General features: G+C 36.0%; 1 long non-coding RNA gene across 2 annotated transcripts in view; it reads left to right on the top strand.

The window, feature by feature from the left end:
- Positions 1 to 23,490, top strand: part of LOC125778597 (uncharacterized) — an 81,554-nt gene that overhangs the window by 23,058 nt on the left and 35,006 nt on the right. Inside the window, exon 2 of one of the 2 annotated variants that reach the window (XR_007422796.1) lies at positions 7,853 to 7,907. This is a non-coding gene — a long non-coding RNA (uncharacterized LOC125778597). Of the gene's footprint in view, positions 1 to 7,852; positions 7,908 to 7,943; positions 11,596 to 23,490 lie in introns of those variants that run through there. The other variant, XR_007422795.1, reaches the window with a different exon arrangement.

Below are 23,490 nucleotides of genomic sequence, written 5' to 3' on the forward strand. Positions count from 1 at the left end.
TGTTTTTCTGACGTAATGGTTAATTTTAGAGAAAACTTATTTTATTGAAGACTATTTCAACCCGTTATGAGAATTTTTCACTCGGCAAACTATCTAGTTTAGAATATATGAATATATCTATGTATACACTAATTAGTCATTCTTTGCGATATCAATCTGAAATTTTGCATACTTTCTTTTTTCCTCACAATGCTATTGACTTGTCGAAACCATTGATATCGGAGCACTGTAACATATAGCGGCCATACAAACTGAACTGTCGGAGTCAAGTGCTTGTATGGAAAAATTTTTCATTTTAAAAGGTATATTCAAGAAATTTAGCAGTTATTATTTTCCAAGGCAACGCTATAATCTCCGAAGAAATTTTAAGGATCAGACCACTATAACATATAGCTGTCATACAAACTGGCCGATCAAAATATAAGATCTTTAAAGTTAATACTGTGAGTACATGTGCCATAAGAAATGCATCTGTGAAGGGTATTTCAACTTCGGTGTTGCAATAAACGTTTTTGTTGTTTTTGTCAACTTTTTCGAACCTGTGGTAGTTCCGACTATGCAAAGCCAACAACTTCGAGAGTGTATTACATGCGAGGTTCATAAGAACTATCGAACTTTTCGTTTCAACACATTTTAACACATACGTACATAAATATATGTGCGAGTACTTTCAAATATATGTACAACTTACTATATATTACATAGTACATACATGTATGTACATGTAGGTTGTTAGTCAGCTTCAGGTAAGTGCGCCTGCCAGCGCTGAAGAAGCACATCTTCCCAAACTTTTACACATAAACAAGCCAAATGTACACATATATACTTATATATATATATATATGTATATACCATACATACATGTATGTATGTATGTGCACACATACACCTGCATGCAGGCGCACTTTGGCCGCGATGCGAAGTTATTTTGTTACGGCGACAGCGCATACCGCCTCTCGAGCATTTTATTTCTTCGCATGAATTGCTCCAATACCACATGCTGCCCCCACCGCGCCGCCACAAGCCGCGACAAGCCTGCTCGATTAAGCGTTCTTTGTTATTTTTGTTGGCTTTGGGTTTATTTCATTTTATTGCATTGTCTGCCACATATTGCCTGCGTTGGCTTTGTGGTCCTTTTGCAGTAGAGCGCCGCTTCTGCTTGTTGTTGTTGTTGCTGATTGGAGTTGATGCTGCCTTTTATTATTTTCGGTTAGTCTGCGTTCACGTGTCGGCTGTCTGCCCCAAAGTCGCATGCATTTCGGCTTAAGAGCCGCCGTTCGCCCGGAGCTGGAGTTCATTAAATTGTGTGTGTGTGTGTGTGTATGTGCGCCGCTAGGTTGGCTCCACGGCATTATCGGTCCATGGCACTGGGTTTCGGAGTTATTTGCCTTTTTAGTTTCATGTGTTTTTTGTTATTTTTATTTTACAATTTTTACTGTTGTTGTTGTTATTGCGTTTACCCACTTTGCCTTTGCTGCACTTTTATTTTTCATGCTGCTCCGCTCGCTTTTTTTATTGCTCGCGTATTTGGCAAATTTGCCCATCTCGATGACTTCGTGTGCGCCGTCGCGTCGCCGTCGCGTCGCGTCGCTGCCGTGTTGCACTTTATTTGGTTTCGCTTTTAATTTGTTGTTGATTTTTTCAGCTCAGTTCAGCTGAGTTGTTTGCATTTCGTGCTCTTTACGTTTTTCACTTATTTTTCCACATTGCAATAAAATTTTCATACCCTGAACGGGGCATACTAAGTGTGACAGGTCTGTATTAAGCGATATGGAGCCTCAGTTTTTGAGATAGCAATCTGAAATTTTATACACGTTCTTTCTTTTCTAAGAAGCGGCTCATTTGTCGGAATCGCCGATTTCGGACCACTTAGTATATAGCTGCCATACAAACTGAACGGTGGGAATTCAGACCTTGTATGGAAAACTTTTTAATTTCAGGAGGTATCTTCAAGAAATTTGGTACATATTCTTTTCCAGAAAAGCTCTACAATCTCCGCTGAAATAGTTCAGATGGGACCTCTAGAGGGTATAGCTGTCATACAAACACAATGATCAATATGAAATCCTTGTATGGACAACTTTTTTATTTTCGAAGATATCTTCATGAAATTTGGCAGGTGTTATTTTCAAAGATAACGCTATAATGTCCGTAAAAGTTATACAAATCGGACTGCCATAGCATATAGCTGCCATACAAACTGATTGATCACAACCAAATGCTTGTTTGGCAAACTTTTGCATTTGACGAAATATCTTCACGAAATTTGGCTCGGATTATAACCTTAAGCATCGCTATATTATCCGAAGAAATTTTCTAGATCGGTCGACTATATCATGTAGCTGCCATACAAAACGACCTCTAAAAATCAAGATAAGTTTTTTTTCATACCCTTTAATGCTATAAAAAATTCACCTCTGGCGGGTATTATAGCTTTGCTGCAGCCAAAGTCAACCTTTTTTCTCGTTTTGTTGTTGTTTGCAGCAAAAATGAGGCGAAGACGAAAAGTATTTTGCGTCCAAGGTTAAAGGCAAGTGTTTGCGCAGGTTTGTGTGTGTGTGTGTGTTGTGTATACTTATTGCTGGCAAGCGCTACGATCCCAGCATTTTTATATTTTCAGAATCTCGAAATAATTTCATTTTACTCCCATTTTCGCATTTTGGGAGTTTCTTGTGCGATTTTTACTCTTTTTCTTCAACAAAAATTCTCAGGAAGCTTCCCTAAGCCACACACACACACACATACATGAACGCATGCATTAAAGCAGCGCTTATGCCGGTATGTGCGGTTGTGGCACTGCGTGTGGAGTGTGTGTCATCAAACAGGCTTCAACGAACTGGAATGGGTACTTTGGCCCGGCAGAAAGCCCAACAAATTTTATTTTCGTATTTTACTTGGAAACTGCGGTCAAACTGTCTTTTTGCTGGAGTTTTTGTTGCTTTCCTGCATTTTTGACTTGTTCAAGATTCTTGTATACTTACTGGACCTTTTTTATTTTCTGGACCTTTTTTTTATTTTCTGAACTTTTTTCGGGATTTTTGTTTCTCTTTTTTGCTTCTACTCCTCCTGCCGTAAAGTGAGAGATTGCCCAAAAATGAACGAAACAAATTGCTCTGACAGTAACCGAAAATAATATCAAGGAACGGGTTTCGTTGTCGTTCGGCTGTCTTAATGCGGAGTCATATTTACAAGACGGATCAACATTGTGGACCCGCAATGATGCGTGCAACAAAATGTGGCGCAAACGCACATACATACATCCTCATATAGTTTGTAGGTTTTGGTATGCTTCACGGTGTTTTCATGTTAATAATTTTTTGTTTTGGTATTTTGTTGCTTTGGTTGTTGCTGTCGCCGTTTAAACCATACTCGCTGAATTCAACTCAAGCGAGTGATTTATTACGGTTCAAACTAAAAGTGATCAAATTTCGTTGTCATTCCTCACGCGCACCGCACCACACCACAACACACTGTCACACACATATATACACACAAACTTACATCCAACCATGTATAAGCTTCTTCTCGTTTTTTTTCGAGGCTTTAAGTTATATTTTGATATCAAGTGCAGCATAGTCATCTCTTAAGTTCTTCTCGATGAAGCTGAAACTGTAGATTTCAAGTTGAAGTTGAAGTATTGCTGCCATACATGCATGTGTGCGTGTGTGTGTGTGTGAAGCCATTGAAGAGCTGTCAAAATTTTGGCACACCACGAAAATAAATTCCAAATTTAAAGCAGCCTGCTCGCATACTTACATATTTAAATTTTTAGTTCGTGAAACAGTGTGTCTGCGAAGTAATCGGACATAATTTCGTGTGCATTTTTAATGCTCGAGGTCTGCTAATATTAACATAAAAAATTTTAAAACTAAGAAATATCAAAATAAAAAATTTCAAAATTAAAAGATTTCAAAATTAAAAAATTTCAAAATAAAAAAATTCAGAATTAAAAAATTTCAAAATTAAAAAAAATTCAAAATTATGAAATTTAAAGACTAAAAATTTTCAAATATTAAAAACCTAACTTTCATCGGTATAAATACGATTTTAGGATTTTAAAATTAAAAAATTATAAGTTAAAATATTTCAAAATTAAAAAATTTCAAAATTAAAAAATTAAAAAATTTCAGAATTATGAAATTTAAAGACAAAAAATTTTCAAATAATAAAAACCTAACTTTCATCGGTATAAATACGACTTTAAAAAATTTCAAAATTAAGGAATTTCAAAATATGAAAATTTCGAAATTAAGAAATTTCAAAATTAAAGCATTTCGAAATTAAAAAATTTCAAAATTAAGGAATTTCATAATTTGAAAATTTCGAAATTAAGAAATTTCAAAATTAAAAGATTTCAAATTTAATAATTTTCAAAATTTCGAAATTTAAAAAATTCAAAATTAAAAGATTTTAAAATTAAAAAATTTCAAAATTAAGGAATTTCAAAATTAAAACATTTCGAAACTAAAAAATTTCAAAATACGAAAATTTCGAAATTAAAAAATTTCAAAACTAAGGAATTTCAAAATATAAAAATTTCGAAATTAAAAATATGAAAATTTCGAAAATAAGAAATTTCAAAATTAAAACAATATTTGAAATTTCGAAATTAAAAAAATAAAAAATTAAAACTTTCAAAATTGAAAGATTTCAAAACTAAAAGTTTTCAAAAATTAAAAATCTAATTTTAATTCCCCAAATCAGATTTAAAATAGAAAATTTTTGAATTCAAAATTCATTGTCATTTTGTAGGAAATAAATACCTAAAAATACTAGTTGTTTTCTCCATTTTCTAAATTTTGAATTTTCGAAAATGTAAAGCTCCATGTTATAAAGTACCTTATACGACGGGCACACTAAAGCCTTACTTTCACTTGTAGCAAATAAACTACAAAAATAAAAGTTTTTCCGAATTTAATATGAGATAATTGGGTAAATAAAACTTTTTAGTTGCTCACACACTCGACACATCTCTATCTAAATGTATGTATATATGTACAGTTATGAAACAGACTCACCTGAGCTATTGTTGGGCCAAAGATGGCCAGTTGACGGAAAATGCGGCCGATATAACGGATGCTCTGCGCTATGATTAAATAAACCGTAAATTTGGCTAAATTAGACCGCAGGAGTAAATTTGCTGAAGCGCCACAACAACAACAACATCAGCAACAAAGTGGCCAACTAAAAACGAAAATAAATAAATGCAATGAGTAAATAAATACAAGTGATATATACAGAGTGAGATATAGATATATATTGTATGCAAATCTGCTCTAAAGAGTTCCGCAGTTGTAGTTGTATTGTTTGGCTGGAGTTTTTGTTGCAAATGCGGTCATGTGAAAATATTTATGTAAATTTCTAAATTGGCAGTCAGAGACAAATACTCACATTAGGCTATGATATGCTCGAAACAAACATGCAGACATACATACATATGTATAGTATCGGCGGTGGACATAGAAAACTGTGATGCACGTGTTTGAAAATATGCCAGTCGGAGATTACGTAGATAAACATACATATGTACATGCAAATATTTGTTGTTGTTGCACATAGAAAAGTTTTCAATTTTAAGTGTCGGTTTAGCAGCAACCGCTTGTGGCCCTGCAGCGGTTGTTTGTTGCATATTTTGTTTGGTAGCCATTACCGCCGGTCCCATCGCTAGGCGCAGCTCCCCTCCTGCCCGCGCTGTCGTCATTCTGTGACCACAAAAATTCCAAAATGCTCCCAAGCGTACGCATTTTGGTCAATTTGCATTTGTGGGTTTAGTATGTTTTGAAAAGCATTAAATTTGAAAACAATAACAATGCGCTTTGTTTGAGGGGTGTGTTAGATGAGTAACTTTGTTCCCATCACGGTTTGCTATTTGTTGCAAGTAATGCGTGAAATTATGCACATTGCTATAGAGATGTGGACGCTTACTTGTAATTAGTTACGCATAACATAGTAACGCATGGCATAACATAACATATTTAGTAGGTGGCTAAAACAGCTAAGAAAATCTGTTATGTCAAAAATTATTATTTTTTTTTGAATTTAAAAAAATAGGTGGCAACACTGTTTTTCAAATTTATTTAAAGTTAAGAAAATATGTTAATTTAGCAACAGCTAAAAAATGTGTTATGTCTTATTATATTTAAATAAATGGGTGGCAACACTGTCTTTAAAAGTTACGAAATTACATATGTTCATTTAGCTACAGCTAACAAAATCTGTTATGTTTAAAATTATCTTTATTTAACATAAAAAAATTAGATGGCAGCACTGTTTTTCAAATTTATTTAAAATCAAGAAAATATGTTATTTTAGCAACAGCTAATAAAATCTGTTATGTCTAAAATTATTTTTATTCTACAAAAAAATTAGGTGGCAACACTGTTTTTCAAATTGCTTTAAAATTAAGAAAATATATATTTAAAAATAAAATAAATAAGTTTTCACGCTTAAATACATTTTTAATGAAGTATTAAAATTAGGTGGCTGCACTAAATTTTCAAATTTTGCTGTTTTGCAATATTTTTAGAGATATGGCAATAGACATTAATTTGAATACCTTTCTGAGTCAAAACAGCTCCGATTTGTAACAAATCTACACTCCATGTCGCGGACTCCTCCTCCTAACTTTTTTAACCATTAATAATCACATGCATGTCCTCTATGCTGACCAAAACAGCAATAGTTCGAGTACTAAAAATGCTCTTTAGTTAGAATGTTCCATTGCAAGACACTCTAGTCGAAACATACTCGCAAACCGTGCAACTTTTGACTATGTCGCATGCAACAAAAGAGCGAACCTTCAGCAGCGTTCAAACTGCGCAAGCTCCATTTTGAATTTTTTTTTGGTTAAAACAGTCAAGCAAAGCAATTCACCACTTCAACTGGCTCGAGAGCACCTGTATGAGCCGAATTCCACCGGCGAACCGGTTGTCAGAGGACAACTCCATGCCACTTGTGGCTCCGTTGCGACGTTGCTTCGTTACCAAAGACGAACCAGTTCAATGGTTGGATGAACGCTTGACACACTGTTGTTGCTTTTGTTCGTGGCGGCGCAAGAATGCTTTTCAACAAACAAACGAGCAAACAAATAGCAAAATAAGTCCATTTTGAGCTCTTCCAGCCACGAAGTGTTTGGTGTGCGACAATTTGCTTCACCACGAAAGCACCCATGCCGTTAGTTATCAGGTGTGTGGTGACTTTGCCGCTTGCGAACTGCTCTTCAACGCATTTGTCTCTGTGTGTGTGTGGTTTAGTGGATATGGTAGTGTGGTTGTCGGAATTTGTGGTGTGGGCTTCCGAAAATTCGTTAACTTAGTGGGACACATATAAACTTGTGTGTGCTCATATGCGTTATTCTATGGCGCAGCAAGGATATGTGGGTGCTTTTTGGGGCAGATATTTGTGGTATATTTGTATGCAGAAGTGTTGATGTGGCAATAAAGAATAAAGGGTAGTTGTAAGGGTTGTGACGCTGTCTGCTTGAAGTGATAAATTGAATGAGACAAAATAATTTTTGGATAATTCAATTTGAATATTTGTGTATTCATTTGAAAGTTTTTGAATCACGAAAGGGTAAAAGAAGTATTTTAAAAAATTTGCAAAATCATATTTGCATTCACAGGGATATCCTTAGCAATGAGTAAAACTTGATAAAAATTTTTAAAGAATGAAAATATCCAAAGATCACTTTTCAAGAAACGTTTATATGAAACAACTTCAAAAAATAACAAAAAAACAATAAAATTTTCAGTAATAATTTTTTTTATAAGAAAATTATAGTAGAATGTTCAAAAATATACAACAAACTTTTTGTAAGTAACTAAACTAAAAAATGTATTTACATTTTTTTCAGATTCTTCCAACCGCCAAGCTGAATACAAAAACTACATGATTTTTTAAACAAACAGGTATGTAAAAATTGTGATTATTAAAATTTTTGATTATGTCGGTTTATTAAATTATTATCACTTTATAAACTACATGTGAAGCTAGGTTAGGTTATACTGGCTGGCTGTCACGCCACACATTAGCCTTATGGTCTTTAGTAATGCCAAATAGAGGTTCACTAAAATGAGCAGAAGGCTGTTGTTGTGGGAATATACAGAGTTAGGCATAAGGAAACATTTTAAGTTTCCGAACCACTGCAATATATTTCAAGCTGAGGCCTTTGCTTTTGCGAAAGCCGTGGAGCTGGCCTCTAATGGCAGTTCCATAGTCAACATCTACTTAGACAGCCAAGCAGCAATCAAGTTAGTAACCCCGTATCGCATATCGGCCAGAAGTGTCTTTGGAAGCAAGGCAGCAGTGGAAAGTGCTGCCAGAAGCAAAGAGCTTCACTTCTACAAGGTGCGAGGCCATAAAGGCATCGAAAGCTATAAAATGGGCGAGATTGCCAAGAACAGTGTACGACAAGCATCCAAAAACATGATCAACATCGGGAAACCCATGCTTTTTTATATCAGGATCTCAATAGAAGCATGGCAAAGAAAATCAAAATCCGAGGGAATGAGCTACCTGGGTGCAAAACGGTAGATCGGAAGTACACAAAATTCATGTGAATGTGGCTGACAGATCGGGAAAACTGCAGGAAATATCTAGAGTAAAGCACCAGGGAAACAATTACTCTATTATTAACTTGTTTCACATTGGCAAGACTACGCTATAAACATCTGGAGTCCCACGGTACGATACACTGGAGGAGGTATCGATAGTGAGGCCGCAGAGTCTTGATAATTGAGCTTAAACATTTGTCATGAAGGCCGTCAACGAGTTTTGAGAACTTTAGGAGCTCCTTGATATCTAATGCTTATACTTCATCTAGTCTCTAGTCATCTAGTCTCTGGATCTCCTAGAAATCTAAGTCAAGTTTTTGACAAAATGTACAGAATCATAGAAGATATTCCAGCGTCTCTATCAGTAGGCAATGTAGCACATTCTGCAAGTATTTCTGTTACTCATGTCCATCCGGCTAGCATGTGCTGCCAGTAGTTTAAAGCATGTGTCTTTCTCCTCGGGTATCTTGCTCATGCTCTTGGAGATTTTGCGTGTAATTAAGGCATTCCAGCTCGCCCGCATCCGTCTATCAGCTCTTTCGTAAATTCATTGTATTTAGTGACTTTCGTGTTTCACGGACCGGTTCGGTACCCAATTGGCTGGTACTTTTGGCATTTTTAGCAGCTATTTCGCTTTCCGGCAGCTTTCATATCTACTGTCGTCATGTTTCCTAGGACATTCTTTGATATACGATATGATATTATTGCCTTACTTGAATATCGACGCTATATTGATCTTCTTTGTGTTGTTTACTGCCTTGTTAGCTATCTCAGCTGCTTTCGTGACCGCAAAGGCTTCCACCTGGAAAATACTGCAGTATTCCGGAAGCTTAAGGTGTCGCCTGAGATCCAATTCCCTGCAATAGATTCCGGTTCGAACTCAATTAGTATTTTTTGATCCGTCTGTATAGATGCTGTAAGCTCTGTACTATTCACCCTCTTTCAGTGTAACCTTCTCTCTCAAATAAATAAAAATCATAGAAAATTAATAAAACTTTGTATTTTTTGTATGATTCGCAAAGAGAAACCGCCAACCCGCCTCCTGCCTCAAACACACCTATGTCTGAATAATGACGCCAATATTCCTAAATGTGTACATGTATCAACGACCAATATCCGCCAATAATCCTTTGTCTCAGCAGACACTGCCAATTTACTCACGCTCTCCGACTCCTGGGCGCTAAACTCTTTTTGTTTTTGCCATGTTATACCGTAACGAAACAGCAAGGTCCTTTTACTCACCTGCAACACGCAACGAGCAACGTGGAATGCCACACTGCCACACAACAACAATAACCACAACAACAGCAATGCAATACAACGGCAACTGTGAGAACAGCTCAGTAATGGCAACAATTGATCTCACCAATTCTGAGCAACTTGCCGAGTGCAGTGTGGTGTAATTTGTTGCAAGTTGTTCTTTTGTTGTTTTTAATGGCGCTGATGGTGTCGTTGTTTGGTGGTTGTGGCGAAAATTCACGTATGCAACTTAGGCGCGTAGCCCAATTCAGTATGAAATTCTCATGCGAAGGCAACCAACGCATGTTGCAAGCCATGTTGCAAGTAACAAAAGTAAAAGTAGTGCATTTTTTTATTGGAAATTTAGTTGTTTTCGACAAAACTAAACACTGCAACACTAAAATGTGGCTTGCAACATTTACTTACACCTTGCAATAAACACATTTGCTGCCTGCCACAACAGCGGCGCACTCTTCGGTTGTTATTTTAGTGAAGTGTTTAAGGCTTTGTGGCCAAATAACTGCAGTACTTATATAACGGCAACTACAATGCAACAAAGCCTGCCATACGGTGGCATGCAGCGCAACACGTCAGCTCGTTTCTATTTTGCCAACATTTTGCACATATTTTTGCTCGTTTCGTTGGAAAATATTTGCAGACAATGCTCGAGCGGCTTTTGACTTTGGAGTGCTTTGAAAATAGACTCACACAAAGCGTTCGATATGGTTCGTAACTCGGCGAACTGAAATACTCCGCACGCAACGCTGAAACACCGACACGCACACACTCACACACATACATGCACATGCAAATGTGCAAATGCAAAAATGCATAGTTACATATTTCTCGTCAAAGTTGTTATGCGCTCGTGTATGCTGCCAAGTGCACACTGACACACACACACACACGCATACATACACATATACATGGGCATGCAGGTGCTTAGCGCTGCCAAGTGAAGCGAGTGGAGCGAAGTGGAGTATAAGACAAAGTGGTCGGTCGCCAGGCGCGTTAGTTAATGTCGCATTCGCAATTGGGCTTTCGCATCGAACGGCGGCGTCGGCGGCAAACCAGCCACAGCCACATTGCCACTACTGCAACATTTTGCATTTAGCATTTTGCCGATTCGCTTTCGTCTTTCGTCCAAACGACAAGTCGCAGGTTTACTTTGGCCATTTGCCGTGTCACGCTGACACTCGTACAGTTACTTTAGTAAAGTCACAAGTGGATGTAACGGTGATGTTGCAAGTGCCACATATACTAGTTTGGCGTAAAATTCAACATTTTTAGTGATTACAATGGAAAAATTAAAAAAAATAAAGCGAAAATAACTGCAACCTGCAACTATAAACGTCACATAACTTATGGTGTTCTATATAAAACCAAAAACAACAATAATAATCATCACAAAAAATAAAAAAATAAAATATTGCCATTTCCATCAGTGCAACATTGGCAATAATTTCACATGCAAATTGTAATAAAAAATTAAAACGAAAAATTAATTTGCCATGTGCTGCCACCTAATAAAAACATAAAAACGTTTGCGGTGACGAATTGTTTAATTTCGATTTGCCGCGGCGACGGTGTCTTTGCTTGCTTGCGCCGCATTTAAGTGCTGCAACAAATAATAAATGCCGGCGGCACTTCAAAGCCAAGCGATGATCAAACGCTTGCAGCAATTACAACAAAAAACAAAAATGAAAATGAAAAAGTTAATTAAACTTTGTGCAAAAAACGAAAAAACAAAAAACTTCAAACACAAGTGTCAAAGGAAATTCAATAAAAATTGCATTTTAATGAGGTGAGTGCTGACTTGGCTTCGATTATATTTGCTGTGACAAAAGAAATTTGCATAAATTCTATACTCTCAGTGATGAAAATCTATTTGGGCTTCTTATAAAGTGTTTTTTTAGTTTGCAATTGCGTTAGATTGACTTGATAGTTGCTTTCAAAGCTTAGTTTTGCTTAAGTGAAGACTTAAGAAATGACGTCGTGCATCGAGTCTCTAAAAGAAGCTATAGGAGAATTTTGTAATCGTTCTTTATTGACCGCTTACGTGATTATAGGAAAAGAAATGACAGAAGTCATTATCTTTCCTAATTGAAGCTCCATTATAACGTACTTGCGATCCAACTGCTGGATAACAGTCAACAAAGGAGGAGTCTAATGAGATACCATCCATTAGATGGTCCCTTTCGTTTCAATTGATCTCACCTTCAATTTTTTTGAAATATTTTTCATTTTTATCATTGCTCTTCAAGTTCAAATTCAAGCAAGTTTTGTTAGTCTTGAAAGGAATAAGTAGTTTATATGAAAGAATGTACTCCCAAATTTTGCAAACAAAAGTCTTCTGAAAACACACTTCTTGAGTGATATGCTAAATATGTACAAAGTACATCAGGATACACTTCAAACTTTATAAAAAATTTCCGAAGTTTATGCAGATTTAAGTGATGTTTACCACAAAGTTCGTAGAAATGGAAAATTCTGAACATTCTCAACTCATTCAAACATCTGAAACATATTGGATAATGATTTATTTCAAAAACATTCAAAAGTATAATAAGTTTGAAGATCTGCACAGACCATATAAAGATAACGCAAACAAACTAAGGCAATTTTTGAGCATACGGAATAAATTTGCGGAGTCTTAGGATATAGCTCCATACCGCCTTCATAGGTCTTTGGGTTTTACGTTATATTCAGTTCAAAACAGGAAAAAAGTTTAACTTCAATTGCAACGAAGCCATAATACCATTCATTGGTGTTTTTTTTATAGCACCAAAGTGTATAAAAAATGTATCTTGTTTTTAAAATGACATTTTGTCTGGCTGCTTTATTATATAGTAGTCCGAACTGAAAAAATTTTTCCTAGATTTTAACGATATTTTGTATAACAATCTGTGCCGAGTTTCGTGAAGATATTTTGTGAAATAAAGAAGGGCTTCATTGAGATCGATTAGTTTGTATGGCAGCTATATGATATACATAGTCTTCCGATCTTAGTATTTTCTTCGGAGATTGTAGCACTGTCTTGGACAATAATTCGGTTCGAATTTCGTGCAGATAACAAATAAAAAAGTTTTCCTTACAAACACTTGAATTTAGACGGTCAGCTTGTATGGCAGCTTTATGATATAGTAGTACGATCTAAATAATTTCTTCGGAGGTTGTGACAATGCCTCGGATAATAATCTGTGAATTTTCGGGAAGAAGTAGTCCGATCTAAGTGATTTTTTCGAAGATTGTAGCACCGCCTTTGAAAATAATTTGTTTCAATTTTCTTAGAAATATGTTGTCAAATAAAAAGGTTTTCCTTACAAGGATTTAAATTTAATAAGTCACTTTGTATGGCAGCTATATCAATAGTAGTCTGATATCAGCAGAACAAATCCTTATGAAGAAAGGAACAGTTGCAGAATTTCAAATTAATATCTCAAAATTTGAGGTGCTAGTTTTCGTATATACTATCAAGTATATATAATAATACCTTTAGCTAGTATATAATAATATAATAAACGAAATTGCGATCCTTAAGTTTAACCCACTGTTTGGGATACTGTTTTCAGTTGCCCAATTTCCGAATATGTTCGTATGCCATATTCTACAAAGGCTCATTTTGACTTCAAAAGTAAAAGTATTATAGTAAAAATAACCAATTGAGTGTTAATAAAACTTGACGGATATTATGCTATCGGCTTAAGCTGCTTCGAGTAGAAAATGCTCACACAAAATTAAGTGCAATAAATATTTGCTAAAGTGAATCTTGAGAATGAACTCTTTTCTGAACCATTTTTAAACTGAATAAAAAAAGCTTGATGAAACGAATTCGACCAAAATTTTTGAGAACTTAATTTTAAATCAGTCCCCATAAGCATACAAATGCAAAGTGCGCTTTAGCAAATTATATTATTTTTATATATTTTGATCCCTTAGAGAATCCTTAAAATGTGTAAATAGTGAAAAATCTGTGAAGTTGGATAGGTTTAAAACCAACACCATTTAGTAAAGTGACAAAAATGGCCGTACGTGATGGAAAATTTTTGAACTCTAATTTGATATCAGGATACCTCAAATACTCCACAGATCTTTTAGCACGTCTGTGGCAAATTTTTCTTTAAGCTTTGTTGAGTAGTATATTTAGCTGTGAACATATTCAGCAAGAAGATGTCAAATCTGTCACAAAGTCATTATGTTTCACAGATTAGTAATCCGTATGACAAAAGATTCGTCGAATTGCTGTCATCTTATTCCTTTTCTATTTACCTTTCAAGAATTGATTAGTGTTTAAAACGAATATTTACGATAAGTCGAATGTTAAAACTTCCTAATTTTTTTCGAAGTGCTTGCTGAAACACAAAGTATTGAAATCGCATTACTTTTCTACTGAAATAGCTCATGAGAAAAGCTAATAAATACATGAAACTATGAAAATATCAAAATCGCACATAATTCCGACGATATATAGGTATTATTCTATCAGTTAAAAAATATCTCGGCTTTAATTGAAGTAATGCAAATTCTAAAAGCACCTAGGTTATGGAAGCTCATATGGCCCACTTACTAATTATTTGGAATATGTTAATATACAAGTTTGTTTGCAATTTTTCTTTTCGAAATTTACCAGATTTACATTTACAAAATTTATTGTACTTTAATAATCGAAGATTCATTTTGAACAATTTTGGATTCCCTTGAACTCATAGGCGATCTCAGGAACACCTCCAAAAAATGTGTCAGGCCGCAAGCATATAAATTCTAAAAGCACCTATGTTTTATATATATATGCATATGTATAAGCTATGAGCTCATTAATAATTTTGAATATATTTACGTACAGTGTGATTATTCAGATTTCTATAAATCGTATATCTATAAGCGGTAAAAAATTTGAAATCCTGATCAAATAAGCTTTAAGAAGAAAAAAAAATAGTTGAACTCCATATAAATAGATATTTGAAGATTCAAGAAATGTCACTCGAATTCGGTTGGTTGTCACAAGAATTGTCGAAGGCAGTGGAGCAATTTACTTAGTACCAACCATTTCAATTCCAATTTGTTATTCCGACCTTCGACTTTTTTGTATAAAAATAAATCAGATGATCAGATAAATACTGCTGACGTAACTTAAAAACTTAAAATATTATTAAATTTTCTGATATCGTAGTTTTGCAGTTAATTTTTTAGTCAATTTTTCAGTTAAAGTCTCAGTGTTTTACTGCCCAACTGTTAGGCTACGATAATAATTTTTTCCCACGTCATTTATGTGAAAATAAAAAGTTGAAAACAAGCGCCTTTTTAAAATAATATTTATAGCCAAAATTTCACTCTTCAACTTCTTAAAAGTTCTCAGCCTTTTTTAGTTGAAAAATGTTGCCAAAAAATAGCATACCTTGTTATATACCACAGTTATAAGCCAGAAAAAAATACTTATTTTTGAGATTTTTTTTCTATTTTTGAAAATTTACAAGATCTAAATTTACAAAATTTAATTTTAACAATCAGAGATTTTGAAAAATTTTGGATTCCCTTGAAACCGTAGCCGATCTTCAGAAAACTTCCAAAAAAGCTGTCTGGCGGTGAAGAAGAGTTTTATATTTAAAATAAACTCAGATCTGAATACAAAAAAAATAAAAATAATTTTTATAAACTAGTAAAGATAATAATCGAAAAACTAGTCAAAATTTCAATTTTTGCCATAATGTCGACTTTTCAAAAAACAAAAATATTTTTTGTAAAAAAATTTTCCTTTCAGAGTGACTTAAAAATTTGAAATATTAACAAAAATCATAAGCTTTCGATTAAACCTAATATATGTATATATCAAAAAAGGTCTGTGAAAAATTTCCAATCGATCGGTACAGCCGTTTTGGTGAAATTTTTCTCATAGTGTTTTAAGTTTTGAGAACCGGTTACATTAAATTAAAAAAAATCTTATCGATATCATATATCTCCGAAACTATTTACCGAAAAAAACTTCAGATTTTCGAAGAATATTCTTAATTGAACCATATATGTAGATACTATATAAAGTATGATCCATTTCGGGGTTACCTACTTTTTTAAAGAAACTTCCCAGAAATTTCAAATTTAATATGGAAGTTTTATTATCAATCGAAAGAACATCCTTTGGCATTTATATTTTACAGATTATCGCTTTCAAATGTTAGCCGTGGCTCTCAGATGGTCCATCCGGTGAGTTCAATTTTTGATGACTCGTTCAAGCATTTCGACTGGTAACTGGCGAATGACACTCGTGATGTTTTGCTCTAATGCCGGAGTCATAATAAGATTGTCCGTATAGACTCCAGATTTCATATATTCCCACAGAATACACGCGATCTTGGTGGCCTATCGACCGGCCCAAAATGTGAAATTATTTGCACAACGAAGTCTTCTCTCAATAAATTCATTGTGTGATGCGATGTGTGAGAAGTACCGCCGTCTTGTTGAAAGTAAATGCCGCTGATATCACGAGCTTCTATTTCAGGCATCAAATAGTTAGTTATCATGGCGCGATAACGCTCGCCATTGACGGTTACGTTCTCATCGGCATAATTTTTAAAGAAATATGAACCGATGATTTCACCGGCCCACAAACCACATCAAAATTTTGTTGAATTTTTTGGATGAAATTACAGCTTTTGAGTCTTTTCAGGTTTACACACCCAATGAGCCAGAAATAGGCCTCATCACTGAACAAAATTTAGCTTGAAAACGTCGGATTTTTCTTGGAACTTTTCAAGAGCCCATAGAGCAAAGCGGTGTCGCTTGGAAAGGTCCAGCGACTTTAGTTCTTATACAACCTGTATTTTGACGCCTTTCATTTTAAGATATAGATATTAGTTTATAACGAAATTTAAGAAATGCACTAGAACCCCTGATCTATTTTGTCCTCTCCTGTTTATGCAACACTTCGTTGAACCCTTGGAGTCAAAGAGTCTTAGTAAAGCTCCCAAGTTAATGGTTGTAAAACAATATGTTCTCTCATTCGAAATTGAGGCATTTATATTCGAGATTTGTTCATTTACGTAAGAAGTCTTCCAGCAGTTCATTAAAAAAGAACATGTAACATATTTAGTTGGCTGCAAACACGCGATGTTTCTTTGCTTTTTATTTCTTGAAAGAATTATTTTTTCCTTAACATCTGCATGAAAAGCGCAAAGCAACAACAACTGACTTATGTACATATATAAGTAATAATATGACTATAATGCCTTTACAATGTATGCTTTGCATTAAACAAACTAAAACAGATTTTCGACATCCGTGAGACACCTCAAAGCCAAAGTACTTACGTGTCTGCATTTGTAGACTGATACATATAATATACATATATATACATATATGTATGTATATATGCATGTTGGTGTGCTAATAAATGCAAGACTTTTAAATTGGTTTCCAGAAATGCATCGTGCCACAAAATGAAAGCAACAACAACAACAACTAATCGTGCAAATTGCACGTCGATTGGCATTAATCTCGTGCCGCCTCTTTGCGATTCTTACAACGTCCACACACAAACAGGCATATTTATTTAGTGTTATGTGTGTGTATGTGTATGTATGTATGTGTGTATGCTCATATGCATGCGTTTCTTCAAATATTCCCCACTCTATGACTCACTTGCGGCTCCACTTTAATTTCAAACTCTGGATAAGCCTTGCTTCTATTTATATATGAGCCTTCACGCGCACACATACATATACATATATGTATGTATACAGCCTAAAATTTTATTTGGTTCGTGCGACAAATAACTGGTGTTCGTTTGCTTTTACAGTTTTTGTTGTTGTTACTGCTGTTTGACGCAATTCGCCGAGCAAATGCCAGCAACTAACAACAACAACAAAATAAAATAAAAATAATAATACAAAATACAACTTTGGCCGCCACAACTCCCTTTTATGGACTAAATGGACCACAACACACACGTATGTATATGCATATGTATAAATATATATGTTTTATATACATATGTATGTATGTATGTATTTTCTTAGGGGCTCGACCCAAGCTGAGTCAGTCAGTCAGCCAGGCTGCTAAAAGACTGGCTCAGGAAGTCGCAGCGCCACAGGAATGACACAAGGCGCATATATACACACATACATACATATAAACACACATATAAACATACATAAATACATGCTGGCAAAAAACGGATAAGCCGGAAAGCAGCACAGATCCCAAATTAATGCAATAATTGAAGCCAATTTAATGTAATTTTGTTCAATTTTGTTTTTCTCGTTATTGTTGTTGTTGTTGCTGTTGTTTTCCTTATATTTGACTTTTTATTTGCTTGGCTGCTTTCCGTTTTTTGCTTAGTTGTCGCAATTGTCGTTGTTGTGCGCTTTGGTGTAACACTCATTGCTGTTTTTGTTGTGGTTGTTGTTGTATATTTACTGCCGTTGTTCCTGTTTGCAATGCGCGTTGTGCGTTAAGTGTTTGCTGTGGTTGTTGTTTGTGTGTGTGTGTGTTACCTTAGTTAACTTTACCTTTACCTTTTGCTCGACTTGACTCGACTCGATTGCATTTCATTTGTTGGCTTAGTGTTGTTTCTCTGGTAGTTAAGTATTTGTTGTTTGAACTATTATCGCATTTGTTGGCACTCGGCACGCTGGTCTTTGGTCTCCGATCCGATGGTCCTCGCTACGCCGTGTGTCTCATGAGGCTTTTGCTTAAACATTTGTTATTTGCTTACTTCACCTACCTAAATTTGTTTATTTGCGGTCCCACATATACATACATATATATATATATATGTATATATATATTTAGTTGCATATGTGCGTTTGTGCGGTGTGTGCGTCACTAAGGTGTGCACGAAGTGAATTTCGCAGTCACATTTTATCGCATATTTTCGCATTTTTCTGAACTTTGCACGAGCAGCTTATAAAATTGGCGAAAAGAACGTGCTTTTATTGCTTTCTGATTAGGGAGTGCACTCACGTGATGGTTGGGATAGAAAATTTTGTTATATTTCTTAATATTTTTAAACTCTTATATTATTTATTTATATTGAAATTTTTATCAGAAACTATTTCAAAGCAACACCTTAAGCTGGGTTTTATATTATAATCCGTAAGAAGCTTATTGGCCTCTCCTCCAATGGCTTCTTCCAACCCACAACTCCCTCGCCGGTATACTTATGTATGTGGAGAGGAGAAGCTGCCAGAGTTCGGTTTGGTGACTCCATGATCCAAGTGATCCGGTATGTAGATGAAGTGTGTGACGATTTCTGAGTCTTCAGACACATGTTCTTTTAGGAACCCAGATTCTCTTAGGCTGATAGCAACTTTCGCAGCCATACTCTTTCCTATAATGTCTACGGGCACTATGTGCAAGAGGACGTTAAGTGCCATGGTTGGAGTGGAGCTTAGTGCACCATACATGCTGATGAGCGCCGCTCGTTGAACCATCTCGAGTTTCTTTGCAAGTGTGATCCACTATATAAAGACTTTAGAGAACATAATGGGCTTGACTAAGGTGTTGTAGAGCCATAGGACCATTTTCGGTGAGAGACCCCAGCTTTTGCCAATGGTTCCTCTACAGCCGTATAAGGCAATCGATCCAACCTTAGATATTTCACTGAATCCGCCGTTTCCTGACGCGTTGTTTTTTTTTATGAAAATGCAATTTTATTGTAAGGAAATGGTTAGAAATGAATCGTTCGAAGTATTGCCCATCGCTAGTCATAACTTTTGTCATCTTTTTGCAAAGCTCGAAAACCATTACGAACAAACTGTTCATCTTGTGATACTGTCCAAGAATCAAGCCACTTTTCGATGTCGTCTTGAATATTGAACTGCTTCTTAGCCAGACAGGGAAGAGACTATGCAATATCTGGGTAACATAGCGGATGATATAGGACTTCGAAATTAATCGTTTCCAGGTAGGTTTTAACGGGTTTGGCAACGTTAGGCCTTGTAGCAGTATCACTTCTTCGTGCCTCTCCTGGATTTGAGGTTATAAGAAATCCAAATTTCGTGCTTGTAAATCATTACTAGCTCATGTAGTCGCTTTGAAATGGCTTGGCGAGGGACTCTCAATGCTAAGGCAAGTTTTTCTTGCATATGGCACGGATCTTCATCGAACAACGCCTCCAATTCGCAGGTTTTTGGCCTTGCCTCACGCGGACGGTCGTTAATTTCGAAATCGCGATCTATGAACCGATGTAACCTTTTTGGTGTTCCCGCTGTGCTTCAACCGCCGAGGGAAAGTTCGAAGCACAAAAATTCTAGGATTTTTGCCATCGTTTACCCTGACTTGTGACACGGTATATTGCTTTGGTGGATAGGGCTAACCAGAAATCATATCGATTTTCTTCTAGTAGTGTATCAGGTCGGAGGAACGGCTCTGCAGATCGTTTTTTAAATAGTTACTGCAACTATATTAAACAACTCCTCTGCTGAAAAAAGTTTCTCATCTTTTCTGAAATCCCTCAACCATGCTCTATGTCCAAATATTGCTTACATGCTCAAATGAAATATAGTTGTCCTGCTTTACTTCACCTCCAGTCTCCAGCGTGGTTTTGTTGTCGTCGGCGCAGTGGAATTTCTTGAGCCAAAGGAACACGCTTCCAACCTTCCCTGCCATCTTATCAAACCTGGCATAGAAAATGTCATCTGCCTCTTTAACAATTGGAAGGATATAACTTCAGCTTCCATCTTCATTTTAAAATTTCGCAACGCTCAATATCATGTAGTCGCTAGTCGGCATATCTGATTCTGACGTTGTATAGTAAGCGCAGAGCATGTTCAACGAGGTATGATAATCTTCAGTTAGGATCAGGATTTTGACTTCGTTTAAACTATCGTCCATCAAATGACGGCATGGATGCGTTTGGCTTCTGAGTTTATCTTCGAGAAGAGGGCTTCCAATATCTTCATCTGTCCAAGGCCAAGCGATTCACTGAGGGCAGTGAGCAGCAGAGTCAGATGTCATTTCACTATCTCACTTGCTGCCAGCGCTGCTTTGGACGTAGTCGGTCTTTCTTCTTCGTGCTTAACGTTCAGCTTCTCAGCTATGTTCCTACGCATACTTCTTTTCGCGGGTACTCGATCTCTGTCAAACGCCTGCTTCTTTCAGTGATGTACTCATCTATACGCAATTTTTCACCCTCTAATGGCAAACCGTCTCACGTTCTCTTACTTTAGTTTGAACTTGCACTCGAGTCGGTTACATATCCTGACTGCCGCATTGTATCGCCCTCGCTCGCCTGTTTAGGGACGTTTTATACGTTAAAGCTCTCTTTTCTTGGTCCGAGTCTTCATTAACTGTGGAAACCCGCTTTATGGCTTGGCAGTAGTATCACAATCACCGCGAGCTGCCATCTAACTTAATTTTAATTCTACCAGTTCATTTCACTTATACCACTTATTTGTTCAATGTGCCACCCTTCAACGATTAACGACTCATAAACAACTCTTATATATAAACTACTGTAATATAACTGTATTTCAATTGTGTAATAAAACAATTTAATTTAATTGCTGCAACCGCACTTTTCAATCATCTTCACAAGTTGGCAAACTTGCGGTCAAACCGGAGACACTCTTCAACAAACAAGGTTTGTCACTTAGCAAACCTTCACACACACACATACAAATACTAAAGCATTCACTCAAACCCACCTGTCTGACCACTCAACGCACTCAAAGTCTTCTAATTGTTTTCAAATGAGCAAATTGTCGAGTCCACCTATTGCGCGCTTGCGGTTGCATTTCGGCTCGTGTCTGTTTTCCTTTCGGTCAACCGCAAAATTACACACCCACACGAAGTGTATGTGTGTGTGTGTCTACGAATTTCTTCATTTGGAAACTTCGTCAATTGGATAGAAGTGCATTGGCAAGGGTGATAACCCAGAAGTAATTACAACAAAATTGCTCTAAGAAATGTAGAATAGTAAAATTTTACAATTTTTCTTTTACACTCTTGCTTTACTGCAGCATAAAAGCGTTGTAATTGCAGTATTGTGGTTTGTAATTAAAATTAAACCAACCATTACTTTGGCGCAATTGCTTTCGAAGATCGTTTAGTAAGAGCGAGTGCAACAAATGGACGCATGCAATTAGGATGAGTGAGGGTTTTTACTATTTTATTTGTTGTTGTTGTTGTATTTTTTTTTCAAATTTTATTTGTTGTTATTGTTGTATGTAGTTTTGAAATTTATTTTTTGTTGTTGTTTTTGTTGTTATAATTTATTTGTTGTTCTTGTAATTTTTCATATTGCATTTGTTGTTGTTATATTTTTTTCACAATTTATTTGTTGTTATTGATGTAGTTTTAATTTTTTTGTTGTTGGTATAATTTATTTGTTGTTGTTGTAATTTTTCCATATTGTGTTTGTTGTTGTTATTCTTTTTCACCTTTTTACTATTAAAGTTGTTGTTGTTGTTGTTCCAAGCCATGCATATTCACCTGCTCGTGCAATTGTGCTCACTTGCAACAACAGCAGCAACCACTCATTGACGCAGCGCATGCATTCCAGCTGTCAACTGTGGCGCCGAACGTCCGTCCAATAATAAGAATTCAAGTAAATTGAAAGTCTAAGTCATCAAAATGCGATGCTATCATTAAATGGCAGCAAATCATAATTCATTTTTTCTACACAAACACACACACACGCATACATGCACATACATATATAGGCGAGCAAACATATTTTCTAGCTAAACTATTGTGCCACCAGCGCCACACCAGCCAAATATTAATAGTTACACATACATACATACTTACATACATGCATATACATATTGTACATATACAGCCACAAACACATATACACATATGTATATGCACCTATAGGTTAGATTATATAAGTTACCTGCCTGCCACTCCTTGCGACGGTCCGTCCGCACAGGCGTTAATAGAGTAGAGAGCCACAATTTATGATAGAAGCTAATGCATGGCCCAGGCATGACCAGAGCTAGCAAACCTACAACACACACACACACACACCCAACTAGTATATAGTGGTCGAAAAGGTAGCAAGGGCAAGCTGATAGTCAAGTTAGTTAGGATAAAAGCAGTAAAGATATGAGTCGTTGCACACACACTCATACACACACATCCAGCTGCACGTGTATTAATTATATAGACAAGTAATCGCATTCTTTTATTATTACTAGTGCCGTTGTTGTTGCTGTTGTTATGCAATGCACAGTAGGTAGCCAGCTTGGTAGTCAGTCTCCGGCAATTGCCACTTTATAACGCCAAGTGCCCGCAGCAACAGCGCTAGCACCAGCAGCAGCAACAACAATAGCAATAATGGGGTCTAGTCAGACAAGGATGAGTTCCTTATGCAGTGTGGAATAATAGGAAAACACCTTTGGCACTCAATCAATTGGAATTCCTGCTCTGCATACGAACGCTGTTGGTGTGAGTGTCGGTGCACTTAAGCGATTGTATAGTAGGCTACTATGTGTGTGTGTGTAAGTGTTTGCTTACATAAATGAGGCTCTAGTGGGGTGTGCGGGGTTCTGGTACCGCCTTGTGGTATTCTATGAAAATTTTTATGGGGTTTAAGTCAAGCTTAGGTATACTAAATGTGAAAATCATACATAAGATATCGAACTTGGAAGAAGTCGTGCTTGGTAGAGTACAAAAATCACGAAATAAAGTTCGGTTTTCATCCTTGGATCAAAAAATTCGCACCGCCAACCGAGACAGCCAAAATTCACTTCGCAACTTT

The sequence above is a fragment of the Bactrocera dorsalis genome, chromosome 5 (genome assembly GCF_023373825.1).
Source record: "Bactrocera dorsalis isolate Fly_Bdor chromosome 5, ASM2337382v1, whole genome shotgun sequence".
NCBI classification, from domain to species: domain Eukaryota; kingdom Metazoa; phylum Arthropoda; class Insecta; order Diptera; family Tephritidae; genus Bactrocera; species Bactrocera dorsalis.